The following is an 18,388-nucleotide window of genomic DNA, read 5'->3' as shown; positions in this document are numbered from 1 at the left end:
TTTCTTTCAAGGATGATGCAGACTTTTGGAGATTCCTGACAGGGGCTGAGATGGGTACAGTTTTGCTGTTGTTCAGTTGCTCAGTCGTGTCTGACTCTTTGCAACCCCATGGACTGTAGCACGTTAGGCTTCCCTGTCCTTCACCATTTCTTGGAGTCTGCTCAAACTCATGTCCATTGAGGGCTTCCCCAATGGCATTAGTGGTAAAGAACCTGCCTGAGAATGCAGGAGACATAATAGACACGGGTTCAATCCTGGGTCGGAAAGATCCCCTGGAGGAGGGCATGGTAACCTACTCCAGTATTCTTGCCTAGAAAGTCTCATGGACAGAGGAGCCTGGTGGGCTACAGTCTGTGGGGTTGCAAAGAGTCAGACGACTGAAGTGACTGAGCACGCACGCATGTCCATTGAGTCAGTGATGCCATCAAACCAGTTCATCCTCTGTCGCCCCCTTCTTCTCCTGCCGTCAATCTTTCCCAGCATCAGGGTCTTTTACCATGAAGCTTTTTAAGGGTTGTCAATAATGAGAGTTGTTGTGGTCTAAAAGCAAAATATTAGCTTTTCTGTCTAATCCTTTCACTCGGTTGCGGGGTTTTTATTCAGTTAGGCAGTACAAGCCTTTTTGCTAGCATGTATCTCTTAACTGTTTGGCTACATCTCAGTTCAGGGTGAGGGGCCCAGCTGACGACACACTGTGTTTGACCTCACACTTCTGAGCAGCGACCACTGGGCTGCCCTTCCCCACCATCATAAGTTGTAAACGTCGCCCACCACCAGTCTCTCTGGCTGTGCCCTGCTGAGTCGCGGTCCTGTTAATGAAGCTCAGTAGAGTACAAAATAGCTGCCATGCCTGCCAGTTCTTAGCTTCTGAAAGTGTGTGTTTACGCTGACACAATTCATCTCAGTGCCACATGAGGGGCAGTGTGAAGGGCTTAAATCAGGGGACAGATTTCTTTTTTCTTTTTTAAATTCAGATTCTGTAGGGTGAAGAGCTGAAGGGGAGGAGGATGGAGAGAGTCTGAGGTCCGAGACTGGCATGCAGCCCAAGCAGTCACGTGAACCTGTGTAGCCTGAGGCTCTGCTGTCACCACCCTGCAGTCCTGAACGTCCTTGAGTAAGCCCTGCACTCTCACGTGGCACCATGTGTGTGTGTAGGGGCCTGTAATGTCCCTGTGAGCAGGTCTGGCTTCTCACGGCAACATGGAGACGTTCTGGGTGCTGTACCCTCCTCCCAGGTCCACATGGTCAGTGGCGGTTCATCACTTATTCTGGGTGGGATTCTGTTCCTGGGGTGGTCTTCCTGGTTATATCTGGGCCTGGCCTTTCATGGGTCTTTCTGCTGCTGACCAAGCCCCTGGGATGGTCCAGAAAGGCCCCACTGCCCATCTGGCCTCCACACTGGACCCTCTCTGGTGTATCTATATTCTCATGGGCTATCTCCCCGTATTGTCTATGTGGTTGCTCAAAGGAGCAACTCAACTCTCTGTTGTCCCTGGCAAGTGTCATTTCCCCTAGCCAGCAAATGGTGGCTAAAATACTGCTCCATCTGTTGGAGGAAGGGACGTGGTATCTGGGTGGCTCATGTGCAGCCCCAAGACAGAGTCCCATGGTCCAAGGGGACCCCCATGCTGATCTACCTGAAATCTTATTATTTCTGTCTGCAACATGATTTGTCCTTGAGTGCCCACCTGCTTGGGCATTTTTGCTTTTCTGCAGGGCTGCTGTTCTTAATGAGTAATTCCTGCAGCCCAATTGAAAGGGCTGGAGACTCAATGGTGGGCAGTGCTGTGCTAAGTTGCTTCAGTCATGTCTGACTCTTTGTGACCCTATAGCTCACCAGGCTCCTCTATCCATGAAATTCTCCAGGCAAGAATACTGGAGTGGGTTGCCATTTCCTTCTCCAGGGGATCTTCCCGAACCAGGGATTGAACTCACGTCTCTTACATCTCTGGCATTGGCAGGTGGGTTCTTTACCACTAGTGCCACCTGGGAAGCCAGAATGGCCCCAAATTTCCACAAGACTGTATGGTTGAATGTTCATTGGGGCTGCCACTCCCAGAGCCAAGATCTCAGCTTGCTCACATTTCTCCGAAAATCAGGGAACACTGCACTCAGGCAGTGTGAAAAAGCCTGTAGAGACAGGGCAGGACTTACTGGCCAAAGAAACATGCTGAGAAGTGGGAGAAGTGGTCCTTATGTTGCAGCTCTGATTCAGGTTCTGACATCAGCCTGCAAGATGCCAGAGTGAAGTAGAGCTTTGACCAGGATCAACCTCAGAGCTCGGAAACCTGAAAGGGAAACTGTCCTCTTTCCCGTTGCCTCTAGGAGAAGACAGGAGATCCCACGGGTGCTCAGATGCTACCAGGCCTGGCTTGCAGTAACTTACAGTCCCATAGTGCAAAGACAGAATGGGTGTGGGTAGTGGTGGGGCGAGAGTGGCAGGCTTGGGGCTTCAATTTTGGTGCCTCTGAGTTCTGTTATTCACCCAGCATGTTTTACACACCTGCTGCATGTCAGGTGCTGTTTTAGAAGTCATAGACACACAGAGGGCAGATCTGGCCCTGGGAGGGGTGAACATGTGGGGCAAAGAATCACACGTTAAGTGATGACAGAAGTACAAGGTTACAAAGTGTGATGAGTCCATGCAGGGCAAGAAGCACATGCTAAAGAAGGAATATTGCGCTGAGAGTTGAAGGACTAGTGGGAGGGATGTAGTTGATGTGTGCGGGTGCAAGAGTTTATCCCAGATGGAAGGAACAGCATGTGCAAAGGCCCAGGGGCAGGAGACTCCTGGCCTATTTAGGGAACTGATGTAGGATCCGGTGGAAATAACCTGGTGCTGATGTGGGGCCACCAAGAAGGATTTGCTTGAAATAAAGGGTCCATGGAACTATTTGCTTTCCCGGAGTGTGTTTGCTTGTGTGTGTGTGTGTGTGTGTGTGTGTGTGTGTACACACACAAGTGGCAAGGCAAAGAAGGGAGCAGAGGCCATGAAGAGAAGGAACTGGGAAGCCCGTGGTACCCAGATGGGCACCTTGCGGGTGAGTAAAGCTGTGAGCTCGTAGTCATCACGGTGGGGACCCGGCACACCATTCGAGTGGGTCACACCAGTCACGGGCAGCCTGGGGGCAGGGGTAAGATGGGGGCGGAGGGTCTTCTCCCCCAAAGGAGGGAGGTCAAATCTTTCCTGATGTTTCCAAAGGGTTAATCGCTCTCAATGGGGGACTCTGGAATCAGAAGAGAAAGTGGGAGCGGGGGGCATCTTTGCTATCCTTTTTTGCTGAAAAAGGACATTCCAGGAGCACCTACAGGGATCAGGCATGGTCCCCTTGCTTTATTACACCAACCTCATGAGAAGGAGACCCTTAATCCCCTCCATCAGCCAGCATCACTGAAGGGAGGCAGACTGTGGCTTGGGGCGCCCTAGGCTGTGTCTTCCTCTGAAGCCTGTTTGCTGACTGGCCTTGCTCTAGGAGGCCCTGCCTTCACAAGTCCCTTCCCTCCCCTCATCCTAACGCAGTCCCAGTCCTGGGCAGCCTCCTTGTCCATTTGTTGTGCTGCCCAGAGGAGGGCTAGGTGTCCGGCTTTGTCCTATATTGCCCTGAGCTCCCCCAGGCCCAGCCCAGAGCTCCCCATAGCTGCAGCCTCGGGTTTCTTCTCTCATCCCTCTGCTGGGGCCTGGAGAGCTTAGTGACCCTAAGGTGGGAGGAGGGGGATCTGTGTGATGGGCTAGGTCCAGGGGAGTTGTGGGTCCTGGGGGTGTTGGGGGTGGGGTGTAGGAGATAGGAGATGGAAAAGTGGAGGATGGGGGTGTGGATCCTGGGGGATGTGGGAGCATGGACGTGTGGAGATCTGGGGTGTGGGTGCCTGGGAGTGTGGGGGTTGGGAGTGTGGGGCATGGAGTAAGGGGGCCTGGGAGTGTGAGGGTTGTGGGTGCCTGGGAGTATGGGGGTTGGGAGGGTAGAGGATGGGAGCGTAGGTGCCAGGACTTTTGTGTCAGGGAAACTTGGGTTCTCTGTTGCCCTGATCACCAGCAGGGTAAGCTCACCAATCATGCTTTCTCATTTGTGCCGCTTATTCTAAGAACCATGTGCTGAACTTGCAGTCTTTGCCAGGCAGACTTGGCACAGAGCAAACTCTGTCTCTAGGAGCCTCCTTTCTGCCCTTCCTTCCACCACTGACCATCTCCATGCTCCACCAGAGCTAGGATGTCTGTGGGGCCCCCAGGAGCCCAGGGTGGGGCTGACCTGGGCCAGGTGATCGTCCTAGGCACCCACATGTTGATCCATTCCCATGACCATACAGAATCCCCAAGAGGTCTCAAAGCTTTCTTTGGGAGTGGAATGTTCCCAAGGATTTAGTTTGCCCCTTTCAGGCAGTTGCTTTCTGGAAAACTCAGACATTTGTCAGAAATAGGAAAGGCACCTCTGGGACTAGTTGGACCTAGATGGAGTGTTCCTGGAGCACAGAATCCACTGCTGATCATTATGACTGGGAAAGAAGGAACCTCAGCATCCACTGTGGGCACTGAGCAATCTGCTTCCAGAATCAGAGTTTCAGGCCCCAGGCTGGCAGCCAACCACTTTTTTCACTGTTGACTCTTTTATCTTCCTTAAAATAACCCCCACAATAGCCTCCTCACCCTGCTATGAGTGTGGCTTTATTCCTATTTGTGCTCTCTCTCTTCTCCCAGCACTAGAGAAACCAAAGACCATCTAGTAAATATAAAAGATTTCATCCCAGAAATTCATCTTTTGAAATCAGTTTCTGTTTTTTGACCCTGATTCATCATTTAATAGGTATGCAGGAGGAGAAAGGGGTGACAGAGGATGAGATGGTTGGATTGTATCACTGACTCAATGAACATGAGTTTGACCAAACTCTGGGAGATGGTGAAGGTCAGAGAAGCCTGGCCTGCTGCAGTCCATGGGGGTCACAAGGAGTCGGACTCGACTTAGTGACTGAACAACAACAAATGCAGGTCTGAATCCCTTACTTCTGCTGCTCATGAGCCTGCTGCTCATGAGCCCGCTGCTCTGGGGTCAGCTTCTCTGCCCAAAGGCATCGGTATGCAGGAGCTCTTCTGCTAGGCGAGTGTTTGCAAGTTGCTTTCTCTGAAGCAGCAGCTTCCCTTTGAACTTGGCTGACAGAGCAAGCAGCTGCACAGGAGATAGTTGGGAGTCACGTCCTCCACTTTCATGTGCTCTGCTCCAGGCTCCATTGCCGTTTCTCCTGGTGGTACTTGCTGCTGAGTTCCACTATGACAGCCAAGTGGGGATGGAACTCCAGTTCGGAACCCTGCCTCCTGAACTCAGTTCCTAAAAGACAACCTCCCTGCCTATTCAGAAGGGGCCACATGCCCCTAAGGGACAGTTAATTCAAAATTTACTCTTTGAATCCCCCCCTTTCTGTTTATATTAACACTCTTTAAAGCCAGCTTGTGTAGCTTGAGTCCTTTCCTTGATGGTGAAGGAAGTTCACCCTGTCCCACGTTTGTGGGTGTTCCTTTTTTGTTTAATAGCATCTGCAGAGCTTTGGGGTGGCTGTTCCTGTTGACAGGCCGCAGTTTTGGGCTGATGGTTGAGGGCCCAGGGCTCCTTGAGCTGAGAAGGGGAGTCCTGAGGCAGAGATTCCCACGATCCCCCTGATACTGTGATTCATAATAAATATAGAATTTGGTCTTTGCCCAGTTTCCTGGCTTATGGTTCCCCCAAACCTTGGAATTTTCAAGCAATGAGAGCAATGGGAGCATCTTTTGGCTTCCCTGGTGGCTCAGCTGGTAAAGAATCCGCCTACAATGTGGGAGATCCCGGTTTGATTCCTCGGTTGGGAAGAGCTGCTGGAGAAGGGATAGGCTACCCACTCCAATATTCTGGCCTGGAGAATTCCATGGATTGTGTAGTCCATGGGTTTGCAAAGAGTCGGACACGACTGAGCGATTTTCACTTTCACTTTGTTGTTTGGTCCCTTGTCCTCAGTTACTTGAAATTGCTTCAGAGCCATAAAGGTGAAATGGACATCCCTTCCCACCATGCCTGAGTTTATGTTAATCAGGTGGCTTTTGAACCACACCTAAGGAACTTCTGGTGGCTCAGAAGGTAAAGAATTTGCCTATAATGTGGGAGACCCAGGCTTGATCCCTGGATTGGGAAGATCCTTTGAATAACGGAATGGCCACCCATTCTGCTTTTCTTGCCTGGAGAATTTCATAGACAGAGAGCCTGGTGGCTACAGTCCAAGGGGTCACAAATAGTCAGACATGACTCAGTGACTAACAGTTTCACTAAAGATGGAGAGCTGGTTGCCAGGGGAATCAATAAGAATGGGGGTGGGGGTAGAACTTTCAGCCCCATGACCTGGTTTCCAGGGAGTGGAGAGGGGGCTGAATCAATCACCAATGGCCAATGATTTCATCAGTCATGCCTGTGTAATGAGGCTGCCACAAAAGTCCAAAGGAATGGATTCAGAGAGTTTCTGGGCTGGTGAATCAGAACTTGCCCTTGTGCTGCTGGACTGGACCCCAAACACCACAGGGACAGAAGCTCCTTTGTTTGGGACCTCTCCTCATCTGGCTTTAACATCCTCTGCAATTAGCAGGTGATCTAGTGAGTCAGTGGGTTTTGTGAGTTCTGTGAGTTTCTCTAGCAAATTACTGGAATACAAGGTGGAGGTCATGGGAAACTCTGATCTGTGGCTGGTTGGTCAGAAGCAAGGTGACCAACTGAACTCGCAGTTGGCATCTGAGTGGAGGGTGGTCTCCTGGGAGTGAGCCCCTAACTTGTGGGATGTGACACTCTCTCTAAATAGACAGTGTCAGAGTGGAATGAAATTGTGGGACACCCCGTCAGGGTCTGCTGAGAATTGCATGGTATAGGAAAAACACATACAGTATCACATGATCACAAGCTGTAAGCAGGTAAGTTTAGCATAGTGGAAAGAACTCATGGTAAATGCTCCCCTGAGGTGGGACAAATACCAGGGTCAGGCTGGGAAGTGGTTGACACAGTTGGTGATTAGTAAGGAAGGTGTGGAATGATTGCTCGGTAACTTTGAGGCATTTACGTGTGCATTGCCATTTTGTTTATTCTTGGCATGCATAGAGCATCCTCGGGTGGCCAGATTGTATGTGGCCCTCTGAAGCTCTAGTCTGCTGGCTTCTGTGCCCAGGCTGCAGAAATGGCTATTTCTTTGGTGGCACTGCCTCCAATTATAGGCACAGTGTCCTGCTGGAAAGAAGAAGGTCTTTGAAGTACTAGCAAGCTTCACACTGGACAAAAAAATGTTGCTCTGATTCCATGGAGGGAACTCGCTGGATCTTGGGGACTACATTACTCTGGTCCAGTATATGCAGAGTACATCATGAGAAACGCTGGGCTGGAGGAAGCACAAGCTGGAATCAAGATTGCCGGGAGAAATATCAATAACCTCAGATGTGCAGATGACACCACCCTTATGGCAGAAAGTGAAGAATTAAAGAGCCTCTTGATGAAAGTGAAAGAAGGGAGTGAAAAAGTTGGCTTAAAGCTCAACATTCAGAAAACTAAGATCATGGCATCCAATCCCATCACTTCATGGCAAATAGATGGGCAAACAGCGGAAACAGTGGCTGACTTTATTTTTCTGGGCTCCAAAATCACTGCAGATGGTGACTGCAGCCGTGAACTTAAAAGATGCTTACTCCTTGGAAGGAAAGTTATGACCAACCTAGACAGCATATTAAAAAGCAGAGACATTACTTTGCCAACAAAGGTCCATCTAGTCAAGGCTATGGTTTTTCCAGTAGTCATGTATGGATGTGAGAGTTGGACTATAAAGAAAGTTGAATGCCAAAGAATTGATGCTTTTGAACTGTGGTGCTGGAGAAGACTCTTGAGAGTCTCTTGGACTGCAAGGAGATCCAACCAGTCCATCCTAAAGGAGATCGGTCCTGGGTGTTCATTGGCAGGACTGATGTTGAAGTTGAAACTCCAATACTTTGGCCACCTGAGCTGACTCATGTGAAAAGACCCTGATGCTGGGAAAGATTGAGGGCAGGAGGAGAAGGGGACGACAGAGGATGAGATGGTTGGATGGCATCACCGACTCGATGAACATGGGTTTGGGTGGACTCTGGGAGTTGGTGATGGACAGGGAGGCCTGGTGTGCTGCGGTTCATGGGGTTGCAGAGTCGGACATGACTGAGCAACTGAACTGAACTGAACTGAGTAGGGCCCCACTGCCCCCTTGAGCTAACCTGAGGGGGCCAGCCACCCAGCCCCATACGGTCAGTAAGGAGGGGGTGTCCTGCCAGGAGAGGTGCTCTCCACCTTGAGCCCAGGCTTCCATGTGAGTGCCTGCACAGTGGCAGATCCACGTGTCTCCTGGTTCTGGGGTGTGAGTTGCAGTGCTGGGCCTCTGGGTGATGTCAATGTCGATGTGGTGTCCAGGGTCATGATGGTATCCAAGGTCATGATGAACAGTTCCTTCTAGTTGCCCTTCCCCTCTAAATATCTGTATGTGTTAACATCTTTGTAAGGTTGGGGAACACTCAGCCCAAACTGGATGAATAAAAATTGCAAAATTACAGCTCTGGGCAGTGGGCTGTCTCTGGAATGACTGGACCCCTTCTGCAATTCCTTCTCTTTTCCTCCCAAAATATTCAGGATATGAAGCCTGGAACTCACAAGGAAGGTTTGTTTCAGACCCTACAGAGGTGCTTACAGTAAGGCACTGAGATTTGCATTCTCTGTACTGCTGTCAGCCATGCTTCATCGGACACTGAAGGGCTTTGACTTGTATAGCCGACGGCCTTGAATCCTGGACTGGGTGGCCCCCTCGGTCACTGCCCTCCTGAGGGGACTGGGGCATAGTTAATGTGTCAGAATCTTGCAGTACACATCAGAGGCTGCCGGGCCAGGCAGCCAGTGGCTTGGGGACTTTCTGAGCCCTCAGGATGTCTCCCCAGGAGGTCCTCTTCCCATGCCTTGAAAGGCTCCCAGGAGTCTGAGAAGGAGAGAGGCTAAGATGGATCTCAGGTGGCGCTAGTGGTAAAGAACCCACCTGCCAATGCAGGAGATGCAAGAGACACAGGTTTGATCCCTGGGTTGGGAAGATCACGAGGAGGAGGGCATGGCAACCCACTCCAGTATTCTTGCCTGGAGAATCAGGGATAGAGAATCCTGGCAGGCTACAGTCCAAGGGGTCTCAAAGAGTCGGACACGACTGAGTGGCCTAGCATACAAGGTGGATCTCAGACAATCTGAACTCCTGGTTTGTTCACAATGCGAACTCTGGTCATAGTCGACAGTGCTGGCGTTTGCTTATAAGGTCTTTATGAGGTTGAGACTAGAAACCACATAGAGTGAGCACAGTGTTACAAGCTCCAGCTCGATGGACACCTGACATCACCCTCGGTTGTTTTCCAGAGCTAAACTGATTGACCTCTGCTGCTGCATGTACTTATCAACAACTTGTAGAAAGAGAAATTTTTTCTAATTTATGAGAAAATGGAATGTTTTCTGCCGGAAACTTTTAGGTCTGGCAGAGAGAACAACCAGCAAAGGTTGAGAAAATTTAGTCCATGTTGATCCGGGCCAGTGTTTGGTGAAAGGTTTTTGTAAACGTCTGCCTGAGGGAGGATTAGAGTGGGTGGGTTCAAGGGCCAGGTCTTATTTGAGATCATGAGAAGTAAAATGCTTTCAAAATACTCTGGCAGGGAGGACAGAATGCAGGTCATATCCCAGGGAGAACTGCTCCCAGGAGGAGAATCCTGAGGGAGCTCCTGTGATTAATACCAGAGAAGGGAGCAGAAGACAGTAGAGTTGGCCAGAGGGAGGTGTGCAGACTCAGTGCAAGCCCACTGAGGCTGCAGCCAAGTCCTCTAAGCACTGGGGAGCAGCAGTAAGGAGCTGCGCCAAGCCCATCACCAAGCACAAGATGGCCTGTTGATGGTTCATGTGGGGGCATCCGGGTCTATCACTTAATGGCAAACAGAGGGGGAAAAAGTGGAAACAGTGACAGACTTTATTTTCTTGGACTCCAAAATCACTGCTGATGGTGACTGCAACCATGAAGTTAAAAGACGCTCCTTGGAAAGAAAGTGATGATAAACTTAGTGTATTAAAAAGCGGAGACACTGCTTTGCTGACAAAGGTCTATATAGTCAAAGCTATGGCTTTTCCAATAGTCATGTATGGATGTGAGAGTTGGACCATAATGAAGGTCAAGAGCCGAAGAACTGATACTTTTTAACTGTGGTGTTGGAGAAGACTCTTGAGAGTCCTTTGGACTGCAAGGAGATCAGTCAGTCAATCCTAAAGGAAATCAACCTTGAATATGCATTGGAAAGACAGATGCTGAAGTTGACGCTGCAATACTCTGGAGACCTGATGCGAAGAACTGACTCATTAGAAAAGACCCTGATGCTGGTAAAGATTGAGGGCGGGAGGAGAAGGAGGCAACAGAGGATGAGATGGTTGGAGGGCATCATTGACTCAATGGACATGAGTTTGAGCAAGCTCTGGGAGATGGTGAAGGTCAGGGAAGCCTGGTGTGCTGCAGGCCACGGGGTTGCAGAAAGTTGGACTTGACTTAGTGACAACAACAGCAACAACAACAATGCCCTCCTTCAGCCACCGTTCCTGCCTGTGCCTTCCAGGCTGCACCTGGAACCTATTGTTTCCCTCTTTCCAGCAGAAGCATCTGGTTGTGAGGCTGAGCTGGGGACTCCTGGCCTTCGAGGAGCCGTTGTCCATGGAAGCTGGGTGTTGGCAGATAAATCCTAACCCCTCATGGATGACTCCCAGGCAGCATCAGTGTGCCCCCCTAGAGCTCCCAGCAGGATGAGCTAAGATGCCAACAGTGTGACTTGATGGACAGCATGCCCCTCATGGGCCTCCTTACTTCCTGCCTCGTCTGCCCCTCCACTCCCTTCCCCCTGGGCAGACAGCTGTATTGGGTGCTTGCCTCCAAGTTGGCTACTGGAGGCACCCTCTCCACTCAGTGTGATGAAGTGGAACCCAGAGGAACATGGATTGTGCCTTTGCTCCTGAATGAAGCCCCTGGTGGGGAAAATGCACCATGGAAGGTCTCCCTGACCCAAGTCTCTGTCTACCATCCCAACAAGCAGAAACCACTGAATAGTGGTCCCTGGAGACCTCATCTGACATGGGATGAGTTGGACCATAAAGAACACTGAGTGCTGAAGAACTGATGCTTTGAACTATGGTGCTGGAGAAGACTCTTGAGAGTCCCTTGGACTGCAAGGAGATCAAGCCACTCAATTTTAAAGGAAATCAGTCCTGAATATTCATTGGAAGGCCTGATGCTGATGTTGAAGCTCTGATTCTTCAGCCATCTGATGCAAAGAGCTGACTCATTGGAAAAGACCCTGATGCTGGTAAAGATTGAGGGCAGGAGGAGAAGGAGGCAACAGAAGATGAGCTGGTTGGATGGTATCATTGACTCAATGGACATGAGTTTGAGCAAGCTCTGCGAGATGGTGAAGGTCAGGGAAGCCTGGTGTGCCACAGTACATGGGGCTGCAGAGAGTCAAACGTGACTCTGACAGAACAACAACACTGAGATTTATAGGAAATATATATTTGGCTGTGTTCCACAGTTCCTTGCTCACAGCTCATAAACCCTTGGAATTTCTTAAATGCAGAGAGTGATAAAACTGTCTTTTGTCATACGGATGAAGTGACTTTTAGCAGCCCCTAAATATGGGGGCTGATTGCCAGGAGAACCAATCATGTGATTAAAGGGCTGGAATTTCAGTCCCAGCCCTTGATTTCCAGGGAGGGGAAAGGAGGTTGAATCAATTGCCACTGGCCAGTGATTTAGGTAACTGTGATCATGTAACGAAGCCTCCACAAACCCTCAAAGGACAGATTTTTGACCATTTCAGAGAGCTTCTGTGTGCCACCTAGTTGGGCCCCAAGCTCTGTGTGGACAGAGACCTCTCTGTTCAAAACCTCAGCCTATGAATCTCTTCCTCTGACTGTTGATTCATATCTTTTAGTATCCTTTTATAATAAATAGTAATCTGTTGAGGAAATGGATTTTCTTGAGTTCTGTGAGCCATTCTAACACATTAATTGAATCGAGGAAGTAGGTGGGGGTTTGTGGGAAGCTCTGATTTGTAGTAGAAGGGAAGCTCACACACAGAGGGGAAGCGTAGGTAACAACCTGGGCTTGTGGCTGGCGTCTGGAGAGGAGCGTGGTCTGTGGGTTGGAGCATTTTACCTGTGGAATCTGATGCTATTGCCGGGTAGATAGTGTTAGAATTGAGTAGAAGTCTTGGACCCCCTGCTGGCACCTAAGTATTGCTCACCAAGTGTTGGATTCATTTCAGGGACCCCAAAGAAGGATCTTAGAGGGTGCAGTCAGGTTAAGATGAGGGCATTAGAGTGGATCCTAATCCATTATGACTGGAGTCCTTATAAAAAGGGAAGATGGCCATGTGAGAGCAGAGGCAGAGATGGGAGTAGTTCACCTACGAGCCACCATCAGAAGCTGGAAGAGGCAAGAAAGGATTCCACCCAGAATCTTGCAGGGAGCTTGCTGACACCTTGGTTTCTGATTTCTGGACTCCAAAACTGTGAGATGACACATTTCTATTGCTTAAGCACACCAGTTAGTAGTGCTCTGTTAGAGCAGCCCCAGGAAACCAGGCCTCCGTACCACAGTCATCTCAGCAGTGCTTCTCTTCCTGAGCTCAGGGAGTTACTGGAAAACAGGTCAATACACCTGCCAAATGCATCCATCAATGCAGCATTGCTGTGCATGTCATGCAGTGCATTCTCGAACCCAGCTCGCTGGCATCAGCATACCCATCTTGCAGAAGAAGAAACTGAGGCTCAGAGTCCACTCAGAGACTCATAGCACCACCCAAGACTGCACAGACAGGAGTTGGAAGAGCAGTGATGGGGCTCTAGGTTTTCTGCTAGCATATCGAGCTCAACTCCACGCCCATGGGTCTCCAAACTAAAAACACAGAGCGGGTAAGATGTTTTCATAAAAGGGGAACATCTCAGGGTGAAGAGTTTATGACTTTTAGAGTCATATCTCTCTGATGCGAAGAACTGACTCTTTGGAAAAAACCCTAACGCTGGGAAAGATTGAGGCATAAGGAGAAGGGTCAACAGAGGATGAGACGGTTGGATGGCATCACCGACTCAATAGACATGAGTTGAACAAACTCTAGGAGACAGTGAAGGATGACGAAGCCTGCTGTACTACAGTCCACAGGGTCACAAAGTGTTGGACATGACTGAGCGACTGAACAACTCCTTGGCTTAATTTTCTAGAATCAGCTATATGACTTAGGCCAAACTGCGTGTGCCTTGAGGTTCCCTTTGCCCATCTGCACAACGGGTGTAATAATGAGTAGATCCAGTTAGCAATGAAATGAATGACTTAGGTGGCTATGTGAGCCTGGTCTTTTGCTGAAGGCCTAGCATTTGAACTTGTGCTGTCTGTTTTCTGCATTATAACGAACAGGGGTGTTTGTATATGATGCCTGTTCTCCTGATGCAATGAACCCTCTGAGAATGGTGGGACCCATGATGGGCTGAGGGGACACCACTGTGAGTGACAGACTCTGTAGCACTGGAGGGATTCTTGTAACATGTGCTCACCACATGCCTCCTTCGAGAGTTCCCTTTTTAAAATTTATTTTTAAATAAAAAAATTATGTGTTTATTTATTTACGGCTTCACTGAGTGTTTGCTGCTATGCGTGGGCTTTCTCTAGTTGTGGTGAGTAGGGCTGCCCTTCACCATGGTGGGCAGGGTTCTCGTTGCGATGGCTTCTTGTGTTGTGGAGCATGGGTTCTGGAACACAAGCTCAGCAGTTGTGGTGCGTGAGCTTACTTGCCTGCAGCATGTGGGACCTTCCCAAACCAGCGACTGAACGTGTGTCCCCTGCACTGGCAGAATGTAAATCCTTGGGATTCTTTAGGCAAGAATGCTGATGTGGGCTGCCATTTCCTACTCCACAGGATCTTCCTAACCTAGGGATCAAACCTGTGTCTCTGCTGTACTGGCAGGCAGACTCTTAAACACTGGACCACCAGGGAAGACCCAAGAGCCCCTTTTATAAGTGAGGGGCTGAAGCCCGGGGAGGCTGGACAGCTTATTCAAGACCCTGAATCCTTAGGAGAGCTGAGAGGCATTTCTGGGGTCCCCTGGGCCTTGTGTTGCCCATCTGTCCAGTCTATCCATCCTAAAGGGTGGCTCCTAACTCCTCCTGCTCCCTCCATTTACTCACAGTGAGTAACACGCAGTGTTGGTTTGTGAGCCTGACCTGGGAGGAGTTTAACAAGTGCAGTTGGTGAAGGCAGAGATGTGGAAAGTGATTCTGGAGGTGTCAGCAAAATAATATCTATCCACTTCCCTGGTGGCTCAGCAGTAAAGAATCCACCAGCAATGTAGGAGACTCGGGAGATGCAGGTTCTACCCCTGGAGGAGGAAATGACAGCCCACTCCAGTATTCTTGTCTGGAGAATCCCATGGACAGTGGAGCTTGGTGGCTATAGTCTATGGGTTCACAATGAATTGGTCACAACTTAGCGACTAAACCACAACATCTATCTGTCATCTATCTCTATAATCTATTATCTATCTCTGTCTGTATATGAGGGGAAAATGTGTAACCATTTGCCATGCCCACGCTGAACAAAAACAGAAGCATAACTGAGCAGGAACATCTCCAGTGGCTTCATCTCAGAAGCGAAACTGAATGAAAGCTGAAGGTTGGGAGGACACAGGCCCGAGTGTTTTCAGGCAAATCTGGGGAATTATACTGACAACTCGTGCAAATCGTGCTTCACAGTGAAAGCCAGGCCAGGAAACCACTTACCCAGGTAGTAGAAGAGTATCTACAGCAGCCTCATTTTCTCTAAGGTCGTAAAACATCCACATACCACAATTACTCATGGAGAAATCTTGCTGTCCCACCTTCAATTCTCATGAAAGCTGAGCCCTCTGTCATTTCCATCAGCCACCTGGTGGGCTATGAATAGAAGGAAGTCAGTAAGTTTACACAAGCTAGGAGGTAAAATCTCACTTTTCCACTCTCAGCCCAGAAGGGAATTTTTCCCCTCTGTTACCATTTGTTGTGTGAGGGACGCATGTGGGGGGAGGGGCTGTGGTCAATTTTCAGGTGGCGCTGTGTTGAGAATATATTGATATAACTTGTATCCTCAGAGTTCCCAGAGAAAAAGAACCAATAGGATAGATCGATAGATGGATGTAAGAGAAGACTTATAGCAATGGACCCACTCATTTATGGAGGCTGAGAAGTGCCATGATCAGCTGTCTGCAAGCTTGAGGTCAGGAACGTCTGGTAGAATTCAGTTACAGTCAGGAGGTCTGGTGTCTGAAGATGGGAGAAGACAGACATCCCACTTAAGAGGGGAGAGTGAGTCTGCCCTTCCTCTGCCTGATTGTCCCTTTTAGGTCCCCAGGAGACTGGCTGATGACTGCCCACGCTGGTAAGGGTGACCTTGACTCATTCCACTGCATCAAATGCTAATCTCCTCTGAAACATCCCACAGACGTACCAAGAAATAACGTTTTACCAGGTGTCTCATAAACAGTTTCACCAGAATTAAACAGCTTCACATAGAATTAAGCGTCTTACGATCTCTTTGGAAAACAACCTGAGTGTGGGCCCTCTCGGATGGGCTTTGCCTGGAGAAGTAGGACAGGAGACACCTACAGCTATTTGCAAAGTAGGGGCAACGGAGCTGGGGAAACACAGTCTAAGTGACTCTGAACAGGCCAGCACAGACATGGCCTGCTCATAGTGTGGGCCTTGCCCAGACATCTGGGTCACCTGCCATTTGTGGGTAAAATGCCCCCAAACTGCAGATGGCTTATGCTAGACTGAGGGTTTCCATGGGTGGCCAGACAGTCTTAGCTGTGCTTTTCCTCTGTAGCCAGTCTAGAGGAGCCACATGAACAGCAGGCAGGCCAAAAAACCTCTTGGAGGTTGGAAGGATCTAGTCTTTGTGGACAGTGTTTTTAAGAACCACAATAAGAAAGATTCTGAAATTTTGATCAGTGTCGACTATTTCAGAGTCCAGCCATGGCTGGCATCCCTCCATGGTGCTGTTGAGGCACTGACCAGCGTGTCTAGAATTTCTGACAGCCCTTCATGGCTTGGATGCTAGTGTTGGCCAAACCACTATTCTCTTTTGGAAGGTTCTGAAGAAGGTGTCAGCTCTTTTGAGGATGAACCACTGTGATTCTTTAAACTTGCCAGTTGTTATCAAGTTATAGACTCGGATCTGTGCTTGGCACAGACTATTCTCCTAGTAGCTGTGCTAATATTGAAATGGACACAAGCTGCCCAAAGATGTATTGTGCTCACCTCATGTACAGCCAGGGTTTAGGCAGATTTTCTTTGATCTGATTCATAAAGTTGGAGAAATTCACCATGCCTCCCCATCCTCCTATGGGCTTCCTTTGAAATCAACAACGAATTAATCCCTGATGACCACAGACAATATTTGACATAGATGTGGACCGAAGCCCATGAGGCTTCCCTGTCCGTGGGATTTCCCAGGCAAGAATACTGGAATAGGTTGCCATTTCTTTCTCCAGGGTATCTTCCTGACCCAGGGATCGAACCTGTGTCTCCTGCAGCTTCTGCACTGGTGGCAGATTCTTTACCACTGATCCACCTGTGAAGCCATTTATTTATTATTGGAATATAATTGCTCTACAATGTTGTATTAGTTTCTGCTGTACAACGAAGTGAATCAGCTATGTGTGTAAAATATTCCCTCCCCCTTGAACCTTCCTCACACCCCTCCCACAACCCTCTAGGTGATCACAGAGTGCCAGCTGAACTCCACTGTGTTGTACACTAGCTGTCTATTTTACACATGGCAGTGTATATGTCAATGCTTCTCTCCCATCTCACCCTCCCCCAACCCCCACCCCCCCATCACCCGCCCCGAGTCCACGTGTCTGTTCTCTACATCGGCATCTATATTTCTGCTCTGGAAATAAATTCGTCTGCACCATTTTTCTAAATTCCATATATACGTATTAATACATGATATTTGAATATTCACTGGACAGACTGATGCTGAAGCTGAAGCTCCAGTACTCTAGCTACCTGATGCAAAGAGCTGACTCATTGGAAAAGACCGTGATGCTGGGAAAGATTGAGGGCGGCAGAAGAAGAGGGAGATAGAGGATGAGATGGTTGGATGGCATCACCGACTCAATGGACATGGGTTAGAGCACACTCTGGGAAATAGTGAGGGACAGGGAAGCCTGGCATACTGCAGTCCATGGGGTCACAAAGCATCGGACATGACTGAGTGACTGACAACAAATATGATATTTGTTTTTCTCTTTCTGACTTACTTCACTCTGTATGACAGACTCTAGGTCCATTCATATCATGGCAACATCCAGGCATTTTAGTGGCTCTGACCAGATGGTGGGGGATGGGGTGGTCTCCAAGAGCTGGCCAGGGGTTTTCTTCCCTTCCTGTGAGTGAGAAGCCTGGCTTCAGGGACAGGGCATTTGGGTGGCTGTTACTGCCCTTGCTGGCCATGAGACAAGTGTGTGTGACCTCAGTGCTTCAGGACAAGGAGAGGCCTGGGAAGTTGAGCCATTTGTTCTGCAGGACACACGGTAGTGACGCTCAAGCTGTCAGCAGAGTGGCTATCCAAACACGAGCCTGGATGTACCATCTGTACACTGATCTGACAGTGCCAAGGCACTCCTCTCTGGATTCCCGAGGTGCCGTGGTCAGCTGTGACTGTACCCTGACCTGGAGCCCTGAGTCAGCCCTGTCATCGCCCAGCTTGGCCCTGCTGTGGAGCCTCCCTCTACATGCACCTGAAGATGTGGCCCTGGTCAGTTACTGCCTCTGTCTTCTCTCAGGTAACTCAGGAGGGTTGGACTAGATTGAGATTGTTCCTCCACTAAGCTGGAAGCCTCACAGAGTGGCGGACATGATTCAGCTCCCAGACAGTTTAAACATCTGCTCTTGCATTTCGAGTGTTTAAGGTGGTGCCTTCAGAGGGAAGCCCAGGCCTCCAGTTTTCTAGGCTGCCCGCCCTCCCTACTGTAGACCTGGGCATCCTGTGTTTGCTTTGTGCAGCCACCAAAGGCCTTGGGAAGTGTCACCTTGTATCATAACTCTGAACCAGCATGAATGCCATGGTTTCAAACCAGTTAGGTCACAGCCTGCAGGCGGGTAGGCAGTGGGGCTGCTCCGGGGGGTGTGGACAGGGACAACGGCCCAGTTGAAGTAGGTCCCTGTGGCCTATGCTTCAAGTTCTGAGCTCTGTTTCCAATAAGCCTTCTTCGGGTGATTCTGTGGCTGGGGGCTGCCCTGATATCAAAGCACTGAGCAGAGGGCAGGTCTCCAGGTGCTGCCT

General features: G+C 49.5%; 1 long non-coding RNA gene and 1 pseudogene across 1 annotated transcript in view; one reads left to right on the top strand and one right to left on the bottom strand.

The window, feature by feature from the left end:
- Nucleotides 1–18,388, top strand: part of LOC129557017 (uncharacterized) — a 54,422-nt gene that overhangs the window by 3,240 nt on the left and 32,794 nt on the right. Inside the window, exon 2 of the long non-coding RNA XR_008686148.2 lies at nucleotides 975–1,114. This is a non-coding gene — a long non-coding RNA (uncharacterized LOC129557017). The remainder of the gene's footprint in view (nucleotides 1–974; nucleotides 1,115–18,388) is intronic.
- Nucleotides 2,212–5,358, bottom strand: LOC148777420 (bolA-like protein 2 pseudogene; annotated as a pseudogene).

This window comes from Moschus berezovskii, chromosome 7, assembly GCF_049115385.1.
Source record: "Moschus berezovskii isolate FMDL1 chromosome 7, NW_MosBer_1.0, whole genome shotgun sequence".
Classification (NCBI taxonomy): Eukaryota; Metazoa; Chordata; class Mammalia; order Artiodactyla; family Moschidae; genus Moschus; species Moschus berezovskii.
This window is presented reverse-complemented; position numbering and strand designations above follow the sequence as displayed.